General features: G+C 50.4%; 1 long non-coding RNA gene across 1 annotated transcript in view; it reads left to right on the top strand.

Annotated features, from left to right (window-relative positions):
- LOC145716130 (uncharacterized) overlaps nt 1–11,856 on the top strand; it is a 16,626-nt gene extending 4,770 nt beyond the window's left edge. The window contains exons 4-5 of the long non-coding RNA XR_014138561.1: nt 9,757–9,829; nt 11,550–11,856. This is a non-coding gene — a long non-coding RNA (uncharacterized LOC145716130). The remainder of the gene's footprint in view (nt 1–9,756; nt 9,830–11,549) is intronic.
- Nucleotides 11,857–19,517: the final 7,661 nt, after the last annotated feature.

A 19,517-nucleotide genomic window follows, 5' to 3' on the forward strand; every position in this document is an offset into this window, starting at 1 on the left:
AAAAAAAAAAAAAAGGAGAGCAGTAGAGTCTAAGCAGAAGGAGCTGGGAGGCATGGATTGGGAAAAAGCTGTGGGCTTCCTTCCCAGGCCCTGGGAAGTAACTCCTACTTATAGGATGAGCAAAGGTTTACTTGGAAATACCCTGGGACTGCAGGGAGGTCACGCTTACCCCCACCCTTGTGACCCATGACCTTTCGCTCCATCTCACCTGTCCACATGGATAAAGGTGCACCTTCTATCTTGTTTTAGGCAGAGAGAAACTGCCATATCTGGAGTGATTTATTCCTGCCTGTGATTCTCTCCCAGGGCTGCTGGATGAGAGCCAGGAGTGTTTGGTAGGAGAGGCAGCTCTGTTATTTTCTGCCTTTCTGCTCCTGGGGATGACAATGCATTCACTGATCACCTACTTTGTACAGGCACGAGTCTAAGTGCTCTCTGTGGGTCCCCACAGCCTGCCAGTGGCAGGAGAAGAACTTCTCCTATACCCAGCCTATACCTATATTATTCTAAACCTCAGTGTTCCTCCTCTGTTAAATGGGGATCCTAATTCTCCTGGTTACAGAACATTCCCATAGCACCTGCAAAGTGGAACAGAGACTCGTTGTTCTGGTGGGTGGTTACGAGGGGGAACCACCTTCCAGCTCCAGGGTCTGCTCCTGGCCCGGTGCCCGGAGGAGAAGAGAGGCCTGAGCAGACAGGGACTAGGAGGCACTGTGCAGCAGCAGTGTCCCTGAGGTCTGTCCCAGGGATGCGCATGCCAGAGCTGCAGGAAATGCTCACTATTGTCCACCTAGGATGGAAAGGTAGACACAATAGAAAGAAGGTTGGGACCTGTCAGGAGCAGAAAAGAAGGGATTTCTTTCTTCACCCATGATTTGTTTTCCTCTCTCCAGGAGAGACATTTGGGGCCAAGGTGTTTGTGCCTGGGTGGTACCTTTGGCCGAGAGAGCTGCTCTGGGCTGGCTCAGGCTCTGAAACCAGAAGGCAGAGTGGGGCTCAGGCCGGCGCCGTGTGAGGGCAGGAATTCATGCCTACAGGTATGGCATGGCCCCTACTGGAGGAATAGGGGGCGTGAAGGTCAAGCTCAACTGGCCCCAGGAAGTGGAAGGATGACGACCCCAAGAATGGCGAATCAGACTGCCTCCCAGTCTGAGGCAATCCAGGTGAAGGGGTCCTGAATTGAGAAATCAAGCAATGCCAACAGCTCTCCTTCAAGTTTGCTGTGGGTCCTCGGGGCGAAGAATATCCCCTCCCCGGGCCTCAGTTTCTTCATCTAATCATATGGGGGCTGTTGGGGAATGTCACAAGACGTGACTGCTGATCGACCCGTGAGCTGGCCCCAGGGATGCGGAGGCTCCTCAGACTTCTCCCCCTGACCCCCGTCCTTGGAATGTGGGTTTCACTTGTGGTTTCTTACTCAGAGTCTGCGCCAGGGCTAGTCTTGAGCTAGTGATGCGGGGTTGAGAACACCTGCACGGTGTACTTGACTGGACCCGGTTATGGCTACTTTAGAGAAACTTTTGGGATCTGGAGGGCGGGTGTGGGGACCCATTCATCTTGCTGCTGCCCAGGACAAGCCTCGGATGTAAGTTCCTTCCCTTAGTATTAAAATTGCCACCCACCGACCTGGAGTGGGCTGCCTCTTTCCTCAGTCTCTCCCCGCCCTTCGGGTAAGGGGGCTGTTTCAGAGTCTACCAGGGAAGCTCCCGAGAGGGCTGTGAACCAGCGGGAGTATTTGGCCCAGATGATTCTGAGCGGATTGAGTGACTCCTAACAAGGGCAACGACTAGGCATTTACGAGGATTTGAGACAGTATTTAATCGTGCTGTTTTCTGTAAGGCGCTGACTCCCTGGCCTGGAAGTCTCAGGTCTCGGACCCTACATCAGTAAGGCCCTGGGGGCGGGGAGGGCGGCTGGGGCGCAGGGCCACTGCCTGTACCCCAGAATAGCTGCGGCCCTCCTGGCATCTGCCGTCTGGTGGCACACTCCCATCCCCTTGGCTGCTCTCGATCCCTGCTGTCTGGCAGGTGCTGCTTTCCCGGGCTTTATGGCACCTGCCCAGCAGCACAGAGCGTGCTACAGAGTGCTGGTTTCTTCCTCCAAGCGGCTGGGATCAGAATAGCCCCTCTTCCCTGGTTGCCCCAGTCCTGCCTCACTTCACCTCCCCGGTTGAGCACAGAGGGGTAGATTAGGACAGTGGAAAGAAGCCCAGAGTTGGTGGCGGGGGTCTTGGGTTCTTGCCACCAACTCACCATGTGACCAGGGCACAAGCCTAAACATCTCTCTTGGCCTCGGTACTTCACCTGGAAATTGAGGGCAATCAGGTTATGGTCCCACTGGTGTTCCCCAGGGCGGTCATCCTAGCGGTGCTCAGCCGGAGTCCTGTGATGGACGGCATGGCTGTGTCCCCCTCAGAATCCATACGTTGAAATCCTAACCCCCAGTATGATGGCGTTTGGAGCTGGGGCCCTGGGAGGTCATTAAACCACGAGGGTGGAGCCCTCATCCTGGGACTGATGTCCACAGAAGAGGAGGCGAGAGAACTCGCTAGCCTGCTTTCTGCCCTGTGAGGATACAATGAGAAGTCAGCCGTCTGCAGCCCAGAAGGGGGTTCTCACCAGAACCTGACTGTGCTGGCTCCTGATCTTGGAATTCCAGCCTCCAGAATTGTGAGAAAAATGTCTATTGTTCATAAGTCACCCAGACCATGGTACCTTGTTATAATAGCCCCAAGGACTAAGACAGTTCCCTTCTGCTTGGCCAGTGCCCATGTCATGCTGGTTGTTCAATATTTTGAATATCTCAGGTAATAAGGCCTGGGCAATTGCACAGAATTGGTGTGAGGTCAGTGGGGTAAAGAGGGGAAGAGGTGCTTTGGGAAATAGGAAGTCATAATCGCACATCTGATGCACCTGTCTACCCAGTGTCCATCTGTCTCCTCTGTCTCGGGGAGCAATTGCTCCTCGATTTTCCACCCACCTAACCATCGGGTTCAGATGGAGCATGCTCCAGTCCTAGCTCCAAGTCTGCAGGCGACCCAGGCCTGGGCAGATGAGCATTTCTTCCTCTGGTCACAGTGATAAGTTGACAAACTGAAAAGACCCTGTCGGACCTGACCAAGAAGGACACATCCTCTCTCTGGGGTAATGGTTTAGGGGTTGGCATGGGACCCAAACTAGGCCAAGCAGATTATTTCTCTGTGGATTATTCTCACTAGGATGAGTGGGAAGGATCGCTTCTCCTTTCTATTATGAGCTTGAAGGATCGAACCATGATGCCTCCTTCCTGTAGAGAAAGCCTGTCTAGGTAGAAAAGAGTGGAGACAAGTAAAACAAGCAAACATAAGAGATGAAGAGGAGAGAGGAGGGAGTCTTGGTGACAACAAGCCTGGGCTCTCTCTGGTCTCCAATGCCCTGGTTCTTACAGTTCTTCCTTAAAGCAGAGTAAAAGATTCGGAGTGTCAAAGAGTAGGGGACACTGTCGCAGTTTTCTTTTGGTGATCAGGGAAACATTTTCTAATAAGGTTGCATATGATTTTATGCTTGAATAAGGTAAGGGAGTGGGCCCCCTGAATACAGAGAAGAGAATTCTAGAAAGTGCAAAGGCCCTGAGGCAGGAGGGTACTTGGTACATTTGAGGAACAGCATGTAGGCCAAGTGTGGCTGGAGCTGAGTGAGGAAGTAAGAAGTCATCCTAGACTTCTCTCTGGAGCCTCTATGCCTGGCTGGAGTTGGCGCTGGGGCCCCAGTCACAGATTCAAGGACTTTGGTCCCTGCACCTGGAGGGGTGCGGATCTAGGAAGGTCAGAGCCCAGTGCTAAGGCCTTTTTTGGCTCTGTAATCCTCTGTCAATACCCAAGGGATATATGACCGTCCTTGTAGCTTCCTCTAATAACTCAGCTAGGATCTACCCTCAAGTACTCTTACCACAGGGATCCAGAGAAGGAAGCACTTCCTTGTGGCTAGAGTAGACCGAAGCGCTTCAGTGAAAAGGATTTCTTTCATTACAATTGCTGAGGTGTGACATTCCATGAACACCTGCCAGTTTGTTCCCCATGTGTTTGTTCCTTTCTTCATTGATGTAACAAGAATTTACTGAGTATCTGGTATCTGCCAAGGTATACAGAAACACACCGAAGATACAAAGATGAATCAGTCACTGTTTCTGCTTTCAAGGATCTCAGACTGGCTGGGTGTGGAGGAGGCAGCCATGTAAACAGATAATTAGAGAGAAACATGGCAGGTGCTAACACCAAGGCAGGAACCCAGTGGTCCTGCAAGGGCCCGGAGGAGGGAGGGAAGAGTCAGATGGTCTCTAGCTAGAGCGGAGATGGTCCCTCGACTGGACAATGAAGGCTGAGGGAAGTCTGGCTAGGACAGAGCACCTGGAGGGACAGTGTGTGTTAAGAGCATGTAGTCACAGGAAAGGATGGGGTTGGGAAATGACAAACATTCAGAGTAGAGGGTTTTAGGGCTTGGAAGTTGGTGGATAAGGTAGAGGAGGGTGGTTGAGGTCAACCTTCCCCTTGTACTGGGGTCAACTCCCCCTGCATCAATCCACCAGTCTGCATTGGGTATTAAGACTTTGCTCTGTTGATTTGGAGAGTCATTGGAGATTTTTAAGGAGCGGAGTAATGTAAACAGACCAGATTGTTTACTAGGGCACAGTGTAGTACACCACCCCACACTGCACTGCGCTGTACTATACCAACAATGAGAAATAATCTGAAGAGTAAATGGTTAGTTTTTTGGGTAGAGACAAGTCACAAACTCTAATGCCAACAAAGACCAGGCAGATGACTTGGGAGAGCAAGGAGGCCAGCAGGTTGTATGGGCCCTGCCCTGCCTCAAGAGGGCAGGTGTTACTCAACTCAGTCAGTTGTTGCCCCAGTGGGGACTCAGGTCCAGGACTGCCAGAGCTCCTGAGTTTTTCAAGAGCAGCCGAAAATCCAGATCCTTATGTAAAAGCTCACCATTTTTAAATGTTGGCAACTAATTTAAATTCTACAAAATGCTGTGTGGGCCAAATATAACACATCTGTCAGCTCGATCTGTCTGTGGGCCACTGGTTTACAACTTCTGGGTTGAGAAAAAGAGTTTTCTTTTTTTGTAAAGAGAGATCAAAATAGTTTTGGATCCAAAGATTCATGCCTGGAATGATCTTCTCTCACTCTGGTTCTAGCAAATTCTTAATCGTTACTTAAGACTCAGTTCATTTCTCCTCTGTGAAGCTTTCTGCATCACCTCCTTTCCCCTGCCACGCACCCTCCCACCACCCCAGATGCCCCCAAGTAGTTATCACATCTCTGTGTTCCACTGTATCACTTATATGCCCTGGTATATGGGGGTGTGGGGATGGAGGAGGGCTGGGTGCAGGAGAGAAGCCAAGACACAAAAGCTATAGGATTGTTGATTAATGGATGGAATCAAGACTTGTAGGAGACATGGTGAAGCTCACAATACAGGTCCTCACAGGCCAGAGCCACTGCCTGGCAGCAGTTAGGCTGTGATGGAAATAAGCTCGGGTCTGGAAGGAAAGACAGAGAAAAGGCATAGCACCATGAGTTTCTGTAGGACTTGGTCTTAAGCAGGGCTGGTTTCCATGCCCCAGCCTGTAATCTCATAAGTCTTCGATTATCGCTGGTCTTGCCATGCTGAAGACTGGCCAGGCATTTCCAGGGAAGGGACCTAGGATGTGGGGGCAGAGTGAGGTTCTGCTGTTTCACGGGCCCACTGTCGTTCATCCTTTCCTGGTTTCCCCAGGGATCCATCTGACCCCCACTCAGGCCAATGTACTTCTTGCTTGGGGTTTGGGATTATGACTCAGGAAGGCTCATCAAGGCTTCTCATGCCCTGGGCACTGTGGTCAGTGCAGGATGGTCACATAAGGCCATTGGGTTGGTGAGAATCGGGCTCAGGATTTTCCTTGAGTGACGGGCATTCTCTCTTTCCTACTGGATTTAAATCTGGGAGGGTATAGGTCTAGAGCAACTGTTAGCCACCAAGAAAACCTTAAGAAGAAAGTCAGCATGGAGAAGAGACGAGCTGAGAGATGCAGAGAGGTCTGGAGACAGATGGTTTCATTTGAGCCCCTGGATCAGACTATAGCTAAAGTTATTTAACCCCAGATTTTTTCATTATTGTGGCCAGTAAATCTTTTCCTCCTCAAACTAGTCTGAGTTAGGCTCTCTTTTGTCAGTGGCAACCACAAGGAGTCCTTCAACCTTGAGGAAAGGCATGAAGAGTGACTCCCTCCCATGAACAGTGTTTTACGTTTGCAAAGCATTTTATGTCCATTGCCTTACTTGGGTTTCCCAACTCTCCTGGGAAATAGGGAGAGCAGGAATAATTATTCCCATATCACAGAGAAGGCAACCGAAGCTTTAACAGGGTTAAGATCTACAGACAGATGGCTAGGAATATCAGGATGAAAATCCCGTTCTTCTGAGTCTGGTTCTGGAGCGTCTCTGCACCGATAACGTCTTCTTAAATTAAAGTCCCATAATGCTGAACTAAATTACACCAAAGCACCCCTGGAAATAGCCTCTCAGAGTTATGATTCATGCTGGGTAATTACAAAATAACTTTCTTCTCATTATTTTCCTATTTACATATCTCCAAGGGAAGGGCTGGTGATAAATGTCAGGGTCAGGACAATTTAGGTAATTATTTGGATGTCTGGCTGAAGCACATCTTTTATAAAACTACTATCTGCCTGCTTTTAACTTCTGCTCGATAATCCTCAAATTGGAGACCTTCCATTTCATGTCCCCCACACAAGTCAAATTATTTTGTAAAGAAATAGTTGAGAGCCTCTCTCCTGATATTCCATCTTTCTGGAAGGATCTCTCCCCACTCTGCACACAGCTTCTGCTCCCCGTCAGGTGTTAGCTTCAACACTCTTGACTCAGAATGGTTTTACTTTATAAAAAGTAAGTTTTTCTTTCCTCCCGCAACCCTCAGTTTTGTCCATGTTAAGCCATGTTATATTCTTTATAACATTTTTCACAATTTCTAATTTTTAAATGTTTCTTTTAAAATTTTCTTTCCTCGCAATAGGCTGTCCAACCAGATGTAAATTTCACTTCTCTATCCCTAGCACATGTAGCGGGGATTCATTAAATATTTGTTGGTGGAATAAGCCAGGGAATGAAGAATGGCTTATTCAGGAGTGTCCATGAACCAGTGGAGGTTCTAGCTTGGCGCTTAACTGAGGGTGGGGTGGGAGGAGATGAATCCTGAGAAAGGACGAATCTTCCAGGGAATACAATATTAGCAGGAAGACGCAGGGTGCCAAGGGCTGAGCCCCAGGCTTGGGAAAGGAATGAGAAGACAAGGAAGGGGACAGGGATGACTGGCAACCAGAAGAATGTGGAGCAGAAACTGTGTCCTAGAAGCCAGGGCAGGAGGGGCCTCGGGAAGAAGAGGGGGTTGACAGCAGCGTTCCATACTCCACTCAGTACCAGAGCCTCTGATTCACACCTGACTTACTTTTTAAATTATTTTTACCCTGATTGTAGCAGTTGGCAGGTTTCCAAGTGGCAGTGTGATTTTGTTTGCTGCCTGCAATTTCCACCTCTCCAGGGTAGCAGGCATGAGTCTTCTGACCTTGCTGGAGAAGATAATACCTCTCAATATAGCTCTGTTTGCAAATGTCAGCTGAGACGCTGCTTGTTTCTCCTCTGGGTCTTTAAGAACATTCACGGGAGTGTGCGCGCGCACACACACACACGCACGTACACACACACACACACACACACACACACACACGATGCTTACTCCTCCCATCCTCTGCTCCCTCAGGAAGCAAGGGAATCTGCCAGACCACCACTTTGGAGTCCACCTGTTTGGGGTTCTTTACCAGCCTTTGATACTGTTGTGATGTAGGAAATCAGCATGTGATCTGTGGGAGGAGTCTTTAATATAAGGAACTCATCCATGCGGAGAGATAAAGCTGAGACTTTGTCCTCTTCCCAAGGGGTGGTCTCTACAATGTGAGGAGCTGAGTCATCACACTACAGAGAGTGACACACACCTGGGTCCCTTGTTTCCTTTTGGAGGCACAAGCTTTCTGCAGCCAGCTCTATGCTCATGATAGCTGGAGGTTTTAACAGCTGCTAGTTTGGAGTGCTTACAATGGGCTCAGCTCTGTGCGAAGCTTTATCTATGTGTTCATCTTATTTAATCGTCCCTGGAATCCTATCAGGTCATTATTACCGGCTCCACCTTGCAGACAAGGAAACAGAGGCTCACAGAAGTGGTATGGCTCACAGAAGGTCACACACAAATATATATACTGGAGTCAGAATCCAACCCAGGTTGTGGCTTTCCCCACAACTCGACTCTGTTGGCAGAGGCCCTGACCCACGCTGGTTACCTGATGGAGACTGTCAGTGTCTGTCACTGTAACTGGCTAATTGGGGCCTGGCCCGGTGCCTGAATGCTGGGGACAGCCATCAGCTGGAAAACCAGTTGATGTGACCCAATGGGTAGACTTTCTCCATGACACCCTCTCTTCCACTTCCTTCCTGCACCTTTGTTTCTGGTGGGGGCAGGGCACTTCCACTTTGTTTCCCCAAACAGGAAAAAAAAAAAAACAACCCCAAACAACTCTTGTTTTAAATAGGATTTAGCAGGATTCTTCGCCTTCTCCCGGGAAGAGCTGGTGCTTTCTGTTTTATCGGCGGGGGTGGGGGACATCCTCTGTGACTCAGCTGGGAGCTGCCTCCACCCACCGAAGGGTTGCCTGCCCTCCTTGGTCACATCCTAGCAGCCGCCAGGAAATGGGAAGAGTGATCAGTGAAACCAGCAGGCAAGCAGCAGACATAGGGAGGAAAAAAAGCCTTCCTCCCAGGCTCTCCTCCAAAAGAAGATGCAGTGAGACTGTACAAAACCACAAACTAGGCTCTGGAAGGGCGTTGGGAGGGAGTGGGCCAATCACCTCCCACTGCGTGTGTTCCATTTGGCTGGTCTGACTCCACAGTGAGGCTGGGTCATGCTGGCGAGCTGAGGAGGGCATGCAGTCAGTCTGTTCCCAACACCCCCTACCCCAGCTTTCTCCTCTTGCATGCGGGGAGCTGTGGCTCAGAAGCAGGAACTGTTCACAGGCAGCAGCCTGGGCGTCTGGTTTGTATCTCTGGCTGTGCTGTGTCCCTGGCTGTGCTCACGTCCCTGTCAGGGAGCTCTAAGGTGGCACAAAGCCATTCTGCCTCATCTGTTTTCTGTCCGTGGTGTCCATCCTGTTTAGCTTTCTTTAAGCTGCTGGGACTGCTCTCTGTTGCACAAAAGGTCCACCTTAGCACTGAATCCTGAGCTGCTCCTGGTTCTGATGCCACCACCCTTGTTCTGCTGTATTCCTAAGAACAGCTCTCCTACCATGTGTATTGGGGTCTTTTAAGGGGGACCCACTAAGCTCCGTACTCTGGCTTTTCTCGGCTTGGCTTTCCAGGCCTTCTGAGGGTCCCCCGATAGCCAGTCGCATTTCTCTTCCCGTGGAATAAGAGGACCCCATTCAGATGCATTCAATGATTCTGTAACATCCTACCCTTTGTCTTCTGCAGTCCTTCTCAGACTTGTAAATATTGATTTCAGCTCCTATTTTTCCTAAGTCGTTGCAACCACAGCAGTGACAATGACAAGTAATAGTTGCTGAGCACTCACTATGTATGTGCCAGACTCTGTGCTATGCACCTGGTACACATGACCTTACCTAATCCTCACCAGCGACTTAGATGCTGTTACTCTTCTGATTTTATAGATGAGGCATTGGAAGCTCAGAGAAGGTGAATAACTCACTTGAGGTCACAGGGAGCAGTGAGGCCAGACACAAGGTAGGAACCCAATAACTGTTAGCGGAATGAATGGAATGAGTGGTCATTGGGCGGCTAGTTGTGCTGGGCAGTGGCACTGGCCAGGGTGGGGCTACTGGCGACAGTCCAGGCAAGCATAAGGAAGAACCTTTCTAGCAGCAAGAGCTCTTGGGTAGGCCCTGTGGGTGTTCAGTTGAGGCTGAAGGAATCTCAGTACGAAAATTGGAGAAGGCCATTAAGCCTCAGCTAACCTTTGCAATCCTTTCTGACTCTGCGAGTCTGAGGTTACTGTATAATTCTCAAAAAAACCAAACGAACCCAATAAAACCCTTTGCAAACATGAAGTATCTTCAGCCCCAGCTGTTCTGAACAGGAGCTGAGTGGATGTTCAATCTGGGGCAATAAATGCCAACATCTGTAAGACCTCGAGTCCTCTGGGGACCACTCTCAGGATTCCGTCATCAGAGAATGAGATTGACACCAGCTAGCATTTATGGAGTGCTAACTACACATCAGGCCAGATTATGAACCCTTTACCCGCATAAACTCAGTTCTCACAACAAACTCATGGGGTTGTGAGCAGTGTATGAGTCAGGCGAAGCGGCAGTGACAAGTTCATCTTCGGTCCTCAGTGCCTTAACACAATAAAAGTTCATTTCTCACTTTCTTAAAGGTTGAAGGAATTTGGGCCATTTTTTACCTTTCTGTTCGGACACGTGTGCCCTCCAAGGGCACTGTGGTAAGGAGAGAGACAGTGGAACAAGTGTATGGGTTTGCTGTTTTCAACCTGAGAACCTAAAATGACATCCTACTGCATATGCCTGTTGTGATAGTTCAATGAAAAAGCAGCAGTGAGGCAGTCTGAGCTGCGAACAAAGTAAGTGCTCAATAAATGTGAAGGGTGACAGGAGTGATGATCCGTAGGCAGAGGGATGACTGGAGCCCCACACGGAGCCCCAGTGTGGGAAGGGGCAGGAAGGTGAAATCTCACACTAGCTAAGCCCTCCTTGGCTGAAGTCCCCCAAGCCCCTGTTGGGAGGCTCAGTCCAGACCAGTGTCAGAGGTCACACTGACCAGGGCAAGTATATCAGCAGCCCCAGCCTACCCTCTGTCAGAGGTCTGGTACCTGCTAATACTGTACCAGCCTCTGTCATCCATGCACCCACCTCGTCACAGATGGCTCTGTCTCTGTGGCTAAGCATCTGATACAGCATGCTGCTCCAATATCTATCTATCATCTATCTATCTATCTATCTATCTATCTATCTATCTATCTATCATCTATCTATCATCTATTATCTATCATCTATCTATCTTTATTATCTATCATCTATCTCTGTTATCTATCATCTATCTATCTATTTATCTATCATCTATTATCTATCATCTATCTATCTTTATCTATCATCTATATTATCTATCATCTATCTATCTATCTATCTATCTATCTATCTATCTATCTATTTATCTATCATCTGTCTATGCTGGGGTGGGAGCCTTTGAATCCCTGCCAACTTGTCTCCTGCCTGGCCCTTGTCAGTGCCCAGAACCGTGATGCTGGGAGCTGTATAATTTGGCAACATGTCTGCTGCCTCGCAGGCTCTCCATGGATACTATTGGTTGCCCAAACTGCCCCTCACTCAGGTGCTGCATGTTTGTCTGATGGTCCTCAGGACAACCAGGCTGTTAGCTTCCCATACTTCTGTCCTCTCAAACTTCCCTCCCTTTCCCTCCTGTCTAGTCACGTCATGCCTGAGTCGGTCTGAACCAGGATCTGGGAGATGGGAAAAGCACCAACATTCATTCGGAGACAATTCTGCTGAGGGACTGCAACCTTGTTTCTGGAGTCAGACTGACGCTGCAATTTTCTTGCTGAGTGTCTTTGGTAAAGTTACTTATGTGTCTGTTTCCTTATCTATGAAATGGGGGGAAATAATACTACTTAACTCAGAGGGTCGTTGAGAAGATTAAATGAGCTAGTCCAGATGAAGTGAATAGATAATACATCTTAGCTGTAATAATAAAAACATGTATTCTTCGAATTCAAATCTGTCTCTAAAGCTTCTGCTTTCCCACTCTATCCCACACATTACAAAAGTATTCCTTGATGGAAAGCCAATCTGAGCAGATTAAGTTTGATTTTTCTTTTTATTCTCCTAAATTCACAGGAGATTTTGGAGAAGGGTATTTTTAGGAGGCCTTACTGAGAAGCATAGCAGGTGGCCAGATGGTAATGACAGGAAGCATGGTCCCTTCCGTCTGTAAGAACAGCTGAGTGGCATTCAGGTGTGTAACAAGATAAACTACATTTCTAGAGATATCCTACTAGGTCCTGGTAGAAGAGGAGGCACCGTGGAATCTTGCCAGAGAGTGTACAGTCTGGGAAGATTGCAAAACCAGACCCCTGTTCCCAGTCCTGTCCCCTAAGCAGTCCTTTCCCCGCATGGTGTGGACATGGTGTGGACATGGTGTGGACATGGTGCGGACATCTGGTTTATCACAGGCCTCTCTTTCAAGGCACTCCTCCAGAGGACGACGGTCAGGTCATACTCTGATGATGTTCTGTGACTTGTGTTCACAATGTCGACTCCTTCTCATAAACTGAACCACAGGCATTCCAGAAAATCAAATTATGCCCCTGGTGATGCTGTCTCTGTGGGGAAGGAAATCCCCTTGGCTCCAGAGCTTCTCCTGGGGGTTTCATTTGTCTGCTTTTGTTTTATTTGATTTTTTTTTTTTTGAGAGGGTGAGGTGGCTAATAGGTGTTTTTCCATCTCTTAGCCACTCAGCATCCACCGCTTTTCTCAAGATCCTTTCTCAAATTTTTGTGGTATAGGAACTGTCCATCCTTGTATGTGTGGGTTTTGATTGGGAAATGATTTCCAGTGCTCTCCTTTTGGTAGGGAAGCCAGGGAGGACCAGTCATTTCTTTCTCTACTCTTAGGAAAAACTCTGGGTGTTATGTGTGACTCCAGACAAACAGAAACTCCTTCCCTCAGACTTTAAATACTTAGTCTCTGACTGAGGGGGCACACATGGAGGTGGTTGGAGAACCTGCCCCCAAAGACTAAAAAAACTCAGGGGACCGGGTCTAAGTTGGGGTTCCCACAGCCTGCCCTCTCTCGGGGCTACTTTCTACTTTGATCCATTTACCCTAGAGTTTGTAAAGTTAATACCTTCACAGATCAGGTAAGTCCCTTAAATGTGTGAGGTGTTGGGGTCAAAGACTGGGGAGAAGGGTTGGGTCTGTGCGTAAAAGCCTGTCCTGAACAAAATGTTGTACATCCTGCATTTTTTTTTTTAAAGATTTTATTTATTTATTTGAGAGAGAGAGAATGAGAGAGAGAGCACATGAGAGGGGGGAGGGTCAGAGGGAGAAGCAGACTCCCCGCCGAGCAGGGATCCCGATGCGGGACTCGATCCCGGGACTCCAGGATCATGACCTGAGCCGAAGGCAGTCGCCCAACCAACTGAGCCACCCAGGCACCCTACATCCTGCATTTTTGAGTATAACTCGGCATCTGAGACGGCTAGTGTTCTTGTACTTGCTTGAAGCATTCCATAAATAATGACATTCTATCACCCACACTGTATGTCTTAGAGTTCTTGTTCCCCAAAGGGGCCTCCAAATCCTTTGTCAGACTAGGGGACCTCATTTCAGGATCAGAAAAAATCTCCTAGCAGAGGTAGCAGAGGCCTTTGAGGGCAGGGCTCTGAGCTGGGGGTGGAGCTGTGCTCAGGCCACCTGGCCCAGGTCCCCTCTCCTTGGCTCTGTGCAGGACACCAATCTGTGCTTGCCAAATGGCGTGGGAAGCCCCTGTCACTGAGGCTGGGAAAGACATTGACCGACATGCCGAGTAACGGCGGTTTTCAAGAAGGAAGTTCACGTCTCCTCCGTTTAACAATGTGAGCACCAGCAGGCCCAGGCTGATTCAATGGCCCTACGGCACTGGGACCCGGCACTTTCTTTCTTGTTGCTCTGCCATCTTTAAAATGCACATCCCACCTTGGGACAAAGATAGCGGGTTTGGTTCCCAACGCCAGGTGCATCTTTCCAGAAAGCAGGAGTGGAGAGAAGGCAAAGATGCTTCTTTTCTTTGAGGGCCTGACCATGGCTTCACAGGGCCTTGGCCTCAATCCAAGCAGTTGGCCACAGCCAGCTGCCAGGAAGATTGGGAAAGATGGTTTTTAGCTGGGTGCCCAGAGAAGACATCTGCTTACAGAAGGGAGAATGGAGACTGGGGAGATAACCAGCAGTTTCTGCTCCAACACTCAAGTGCCTGCCCACCAGCACTTAATAACTCCTGCAAATTGCAGTTGCATTTGTAATTTAATCCTCCTACCCTCTGCTTGGAGCGAAACATCTAGGGCTGCCCTTTATGCTTTTCACGCAAAGGGAGGTTAAATGACTTGTCCAAGTTTCTATAGGAATCTTCAATGGTAGATCTTCAGGCACTAGGCAGGGAAGGGGAGAGGATCTTTTCTGCCTCTCTGTCTTGCCAGGGGAACTTCTTGGTCTCCACTGCTTATTCTCCTTTTCAACTGAGCTTGAGCAGAGACAATGAATCTCTCTTTAAGTGAAGGTGCCCTGAGCAGAGGCCACTGTCTTTTTTTTTTTTTTTAATTTATTTATCTATTTTTAGAAATGGGGGAAGGGCAGAGGGAGAGGGAGACAGAATCTCAAGCCGACTCCATGCTGAGTGCAGAGCCCAATGTGGGGCTCGATCTCATGACCTGAGCCGAAATCAAGAGTTGGACGCTTTAACCGAATGAGACACCCAAACACCCGTGGACCACTGTCTTTAAGAGTGAATGCTAAGAGAAGCCAAACACTGCTCCCCGCTGCAATCCCCCCCTTCCCGGTATACCAGTGGCATCTAATCTTCCTGTTCTTACTTCTTGTCCTTGTTTGTCCAGGCCATACCAAGGTGGGCCAGGTGTGGCTATCTGAGGACTTCCCACAGGTTGGGCTGGGCACATGGCATTTTGTCTGAAGAATTGAAACTGAGTGACATTGGAGCTCAGTTAGTTGATGGTGACTTGAAACAAGAGGTTACATAGAATTAGGGTCAGAGTTCCCGCCATGACAAACCAAAACTGCAAGTAAGCCAAAGGTTTGGGGGCACAGATGAGCCCTAAGTATCTCCCCAAATTGGTATTCTCCAAGCTAGTGGAGTGCATGGGCAGAGAGAAGGTGGAGAGAGATGGAGAGACATTGTGGGTCATTCCTGTTCCCACCGCACGTGCCTTTATTGTCTGTTCACCGACTCTCCTTTATTGTCTGTTCTTGTGTGTCAGTCTGGTCAGTATAGTGCAGTAGCTGGGAGTGTCAGCTCTGCACTCAGAGAGCTCTCTGCCCCTAATACTGTGACTATGGGCAAGTAACTGACCAGGTCAAGCCTCAATTTGCTAATCTACAAATGGGGATTCTTCCAGTGTCTACTTCATAGGGCAGCTTGAGGGTAATGCAAGTGACAAGTGCTGAAGTTAGCTTAGAAAGGTATTTTCCTCCTTTTCTGCCTCCCCCTCCCTCCCTCCCACCTTCCCTTCCCCCAACCCCTCCCTCCCTCCTTCCTTCCTCCCTCCCAAAGATTCAGGACAAAGGGTAAGGCATCTGAGATGCCTGGCCCATCTCTTTCCTACAACTCCCTTTGACTCCATTCTCTTTTGAGGTATGAGCTCTTTCAGTGAGTTAATTAATGGAGTGATTTGTTTAACTTGATTAAGTTCCTCCCAGAGCCCCTAGCCCACTTCACTTCCTTTTGTGGGTGGGGAAACTGAGGCCCTGGGAGTTAAGCCAGCTGCCCAGTCGAGTGGGAGCAGTGTGGGTGTGCATACCCCTCCACCCTTGTGGGATGCTCCCTCCCCTTCCTTTTCCTCCATCAGGGAAAACCTGGGCATGGTGTGCTTGAGAAGCTTTCCAGAAGGCTGCACTGATGAATTTCTATGTCTTCTCACATGAGGAGCTGGGACCTTCTGACCTCAATATGCAAAGAGAGGCTAAACGTGCAAATCGGCAGCACTCAGTTTCACAGAAATAGCTCAGCCAAGCTGCTCCTCCTCCCCTGTCCCCCAGCCTCCTTTCCCTCATCTTCTGGGTCCTCCATTCCAGGCCTGCCTTACCTGCCTCTCTCCTCCCACCCTTTCCCTCATTTGTTCTCCTTTCTTTTCCCTCCCATGTGCCCAGCCTCCCTTTCTGCACTTCCTTCCCACCTTCTTGCGTTCCCTGCCTTCCTGACCAGGCTGTAGATGGACAGACAGGCTGCACCCCTCACCACGCATCCACAGACTGGAACGACAAGGGGCTTATTAGGGAATTATTTCAAGGTTTTCCAAAGCCCTGCGGATCCTTGGGTGCTTGGGTAGAAGGTGTAGGGATGGAGGGAGGCCTAAGACACAGTGGCCATGCTGTGGGTTCTGGACCCACACTGCCAGGATTCAAACCCCAGCCCTGCCTGGGGCAAGTAACCCCACCCCTCTGGGTCTTGGCTCCTTCATGTGGAGAAAGTCAACAATGCCTTCTATCTTACTGGGCTGCTAGGAGGGCCGCACGAGTTCATGCAGATACCTAGCTTGGAGAAATCCAGCCACGATCACTAGCTTTGAGTCCTGAAAACCATGTGAGGTACCAAGGCAACGCCTGGGCATAAGTGGGCCAGTGGATGTGAGACCATCTGGGAAAGGCCCCATGACTGAGTACAACAGGTGACAGGTGGGGTGGCCCAGTGGGGTAAGCACACGCTCAGACCTGCCTTGGAGTCCCGGCTCTGTCTTTTTGTAGCTGTGTGACCCAGGTCCTGTGGAAGGATATTTCTAGGTCTCAGAACTCACACCTGTACCCTGCAGATGCAGAAGCCCTGGTTTTGTGACTCAGGCTTGTGACTTCTCTGAAAATGAACGCACGGGGCTCTGCACAGAGCTTGGTGGATATTCTGATGTAATAACTACGATCGCTAACGTCTGTTGCCCACTAACCGTGCATTAGGGATGGTGTCGAGTGCTTTGTGTGGATTAGCTAATGATATGCTCACAATAATCCTATGAGCAGCCGCTACGACCGCCCTCACGCCCATTTTACATATGAGGCTTACAGTAGTTAAGGAACTTGTCCAAAGTTGCACAGTGAGGAGGTAGGATAGCCAGGACTTGGACTCAGGGCTTTGGCCTCCAGGGCCCACCAACGTGACATGGCATTGTACTGCCTCTGAGCTCGAACACACGATGGGCTCCTCTTAATGTCAGAAGAGGAACTGCTGACTTGCTGCTGAGGTCAGAGCTGGAGAGATGACTCCCAGCAGGAGAAACCAGGGATGCCTTCCTGGAGGCAGTGACACCAGACCAGCCTACAAGGATGAGTAGGGTTTGGCACAGGGAGATACGGCCAGGGATAGCCTCCCTCCCAGGCCAAGAGGACAGCTTGTGCAAAGGCACAGAAGTAGGGAAGTGCCAGAAATGTTCTTCCTCCAGAGTCACTGGACTACATGGGAGCCGGGGCTGCCAACACACATTTTTTGTGTCCAAATCCAACAACTGCCAAAGAAGAGGGCCTGATGGACACTTGTAAAAGGGCAGTGGGTGGGACCGGCAGTCAGGGGCCCCAGTGGGAGTGTTTCTGAATCAGGGTTTCTCCATCTCGGCACCACGGACCTTCTGGGTCAGAGGAGTTTTGTGGCAGAGGTCTGTGCTGTGCATTGTAGGAGGATGAGCTCCCTTCTCACCACCCCTCCTCTGGAGCTGGGACGGCCAGCAACGCCTCCTGACATCGCCAGATGTTCCCTGAGGGGCAAGATCGCCCTGGTTAACAAACTGCCATCCTAAGTGTAGGTGGGGGCAGAGTGTGGAGCATGGGCAGGGGGGCGGCGGGGCAGGACACCGGGGGCCTCATACCAGCGAGTTCGTGCTGTGTGATTCAGGACAAAGCACTTCCCCTTTCTGGGTGTCTGAAAAGTAAGGTGGGCCGATGGGCCCCAGAGGTGTGATCAGCAGCTCCAGCTGCCTGTTGCAGCTTCACTATGCGGCTTGGTGGCATCTGTGCCTTCTCTGAGCCTCTTGTCCCCACCGGGCAAGCTGGCAGCAGTCGGTTCTCTGTCCTGCTCGGGGCCGGGCTCGCCGCTGCCTCCCAGAGCAGGTGTGTGAAGGGCTCTTGCCGTCACTTTGCACAGCAACACCCGGGTGACATCCCTAATTATAGTCAGGAAGAGCGGGGCTCAGGAGGTGGATACGGCTCGGGAGGTGGGGACAAAGTGTTCTCGGGTGTGAGAACATGATTAGCACCGGAAAGCGGGCCAAGTGGGGCTGCTGACGTCATTTCCTGAGGTCCTAATGGAAGAAGGTGGACCCTCCCATTGCTTTTAGAGGAAACTCGTTTCTCGCCTTCACCTTTTGTCCTGGGAACCTGGCAAATGTTCCAGGTGAGGGGAAGGCCATCATGGACTTCATTTGGCTTTGGAATTTAGAATCATGGCAGACAGTTGCGGGGTGGGGGTGCTGAGAGTTTCCTCCCCTATTATTGGGAGCTGCTTCACTGTGCGGAAAAGGTGGGGGACCCCCTGTAGGCCAACTGGGGGCAGACTTTGTGAGCTCAGGCCGTAGGTCTCAGCTCCAGCCCCTGTGGGATGTCAGCACTGAGAGCCTCTACCCGACAGGACTGCTGGGGTGACCCAGGCTCACGGCAGGTACAGCTGCGGGACTTCATGCAGGGGCCTCCTCATGCCTGCAGCAGGGAAACCGGAGTAGCCAGGCTTTGTCATGTGCTGTCCTTGGCCTCCAGTGATCCTGGGAGGGAAGTGTTCTCAAGCCTGGTGTCACAGATGAAGCTCAGGGAGGTTGGAACCATTTGCCCAACATCTCTTGGTATGAGGCAGAGAAATGGTTTAAGCTCCGGAGGAGGATTCCAAGGCGCCCATCCTGGTTTGTGTGGGAAGACTCAGAAACTCCCCGTTCTGGACTCTGAGGGTGGGCCCCTTGCTCCCTCAGCCTGTCCCTGTCTGGGAGTCTGGAACACAACTTCTGAGTCTGCTGTTTCCTGTAGGACTCTTATCAAGAAGACAAAAAAGAAGTCATGTGGGTGAGGGATGAGCAGATAAGGGGGCAGTGATGGAGAGAGGGACATTTGATAAGGGGCTGGGGGACCCAGAGGGGCAGGCAGGCTGGGGGACAAGGGGGAGATAAGGGGATTGGGGAGATGAAAGGGGACACATTCTGGGAGCCCGTGATAGAGGGGACGGGCAGATAAGGGGCAGGGTGAGGGTGGCCCATGGGGAATGGGGCGTGGACATTAAGGGGAGAAGGAGGAGATAAGAGGCCAGAGAGGGGTAGAGGAGGCACACTCAGAGGCGGGCTTGTGCTGGTGTGGTTCTGGTGCTGATGGGTGGCCTGTGTGCAGGCTCCTGCCTGATCTCTTTCTCTTCATTCTCCAATGGAGCCCTGGCTTTTCCCAGCGCATGATTCTCTCATTAATCTGTGGGATACAGATATCATGGTGGAGGAGGTGGGGCTCCAAGAGGCCTGGCTGGGTCCTTCCTTAGTGAAGGCTCTGGAGAGACTTCCTCCTGCCCCCTCTATCCACGGGAGAGTTCCCCCCGACTCAGAACTAACTTCCCTCCCTCTCTCCCTTCCTTCCTTCCTTCCTTCGCTGCTCCCTCCCTCCCTTCCTTCCTCCCTCCTTCCTTCCCTCCCTCCCTTCCATCCTTCCTTCCTTCCTCCCTCC

Source organism: Leptonychotes weddellii, chromosome 11 (assembly GCF_054177405.1).
Source record: "Leptonychotes weddellii isolate Sample4059 chromosome 11, ASM5417740v2, whole genome shotgun sequence".
Lineage (NCBI taxonomy): Eukaryota > Metazoa > Chordata > Mammalia > Carnivora > Phocidae > Leptonychotes > Leptonychotes weddellii.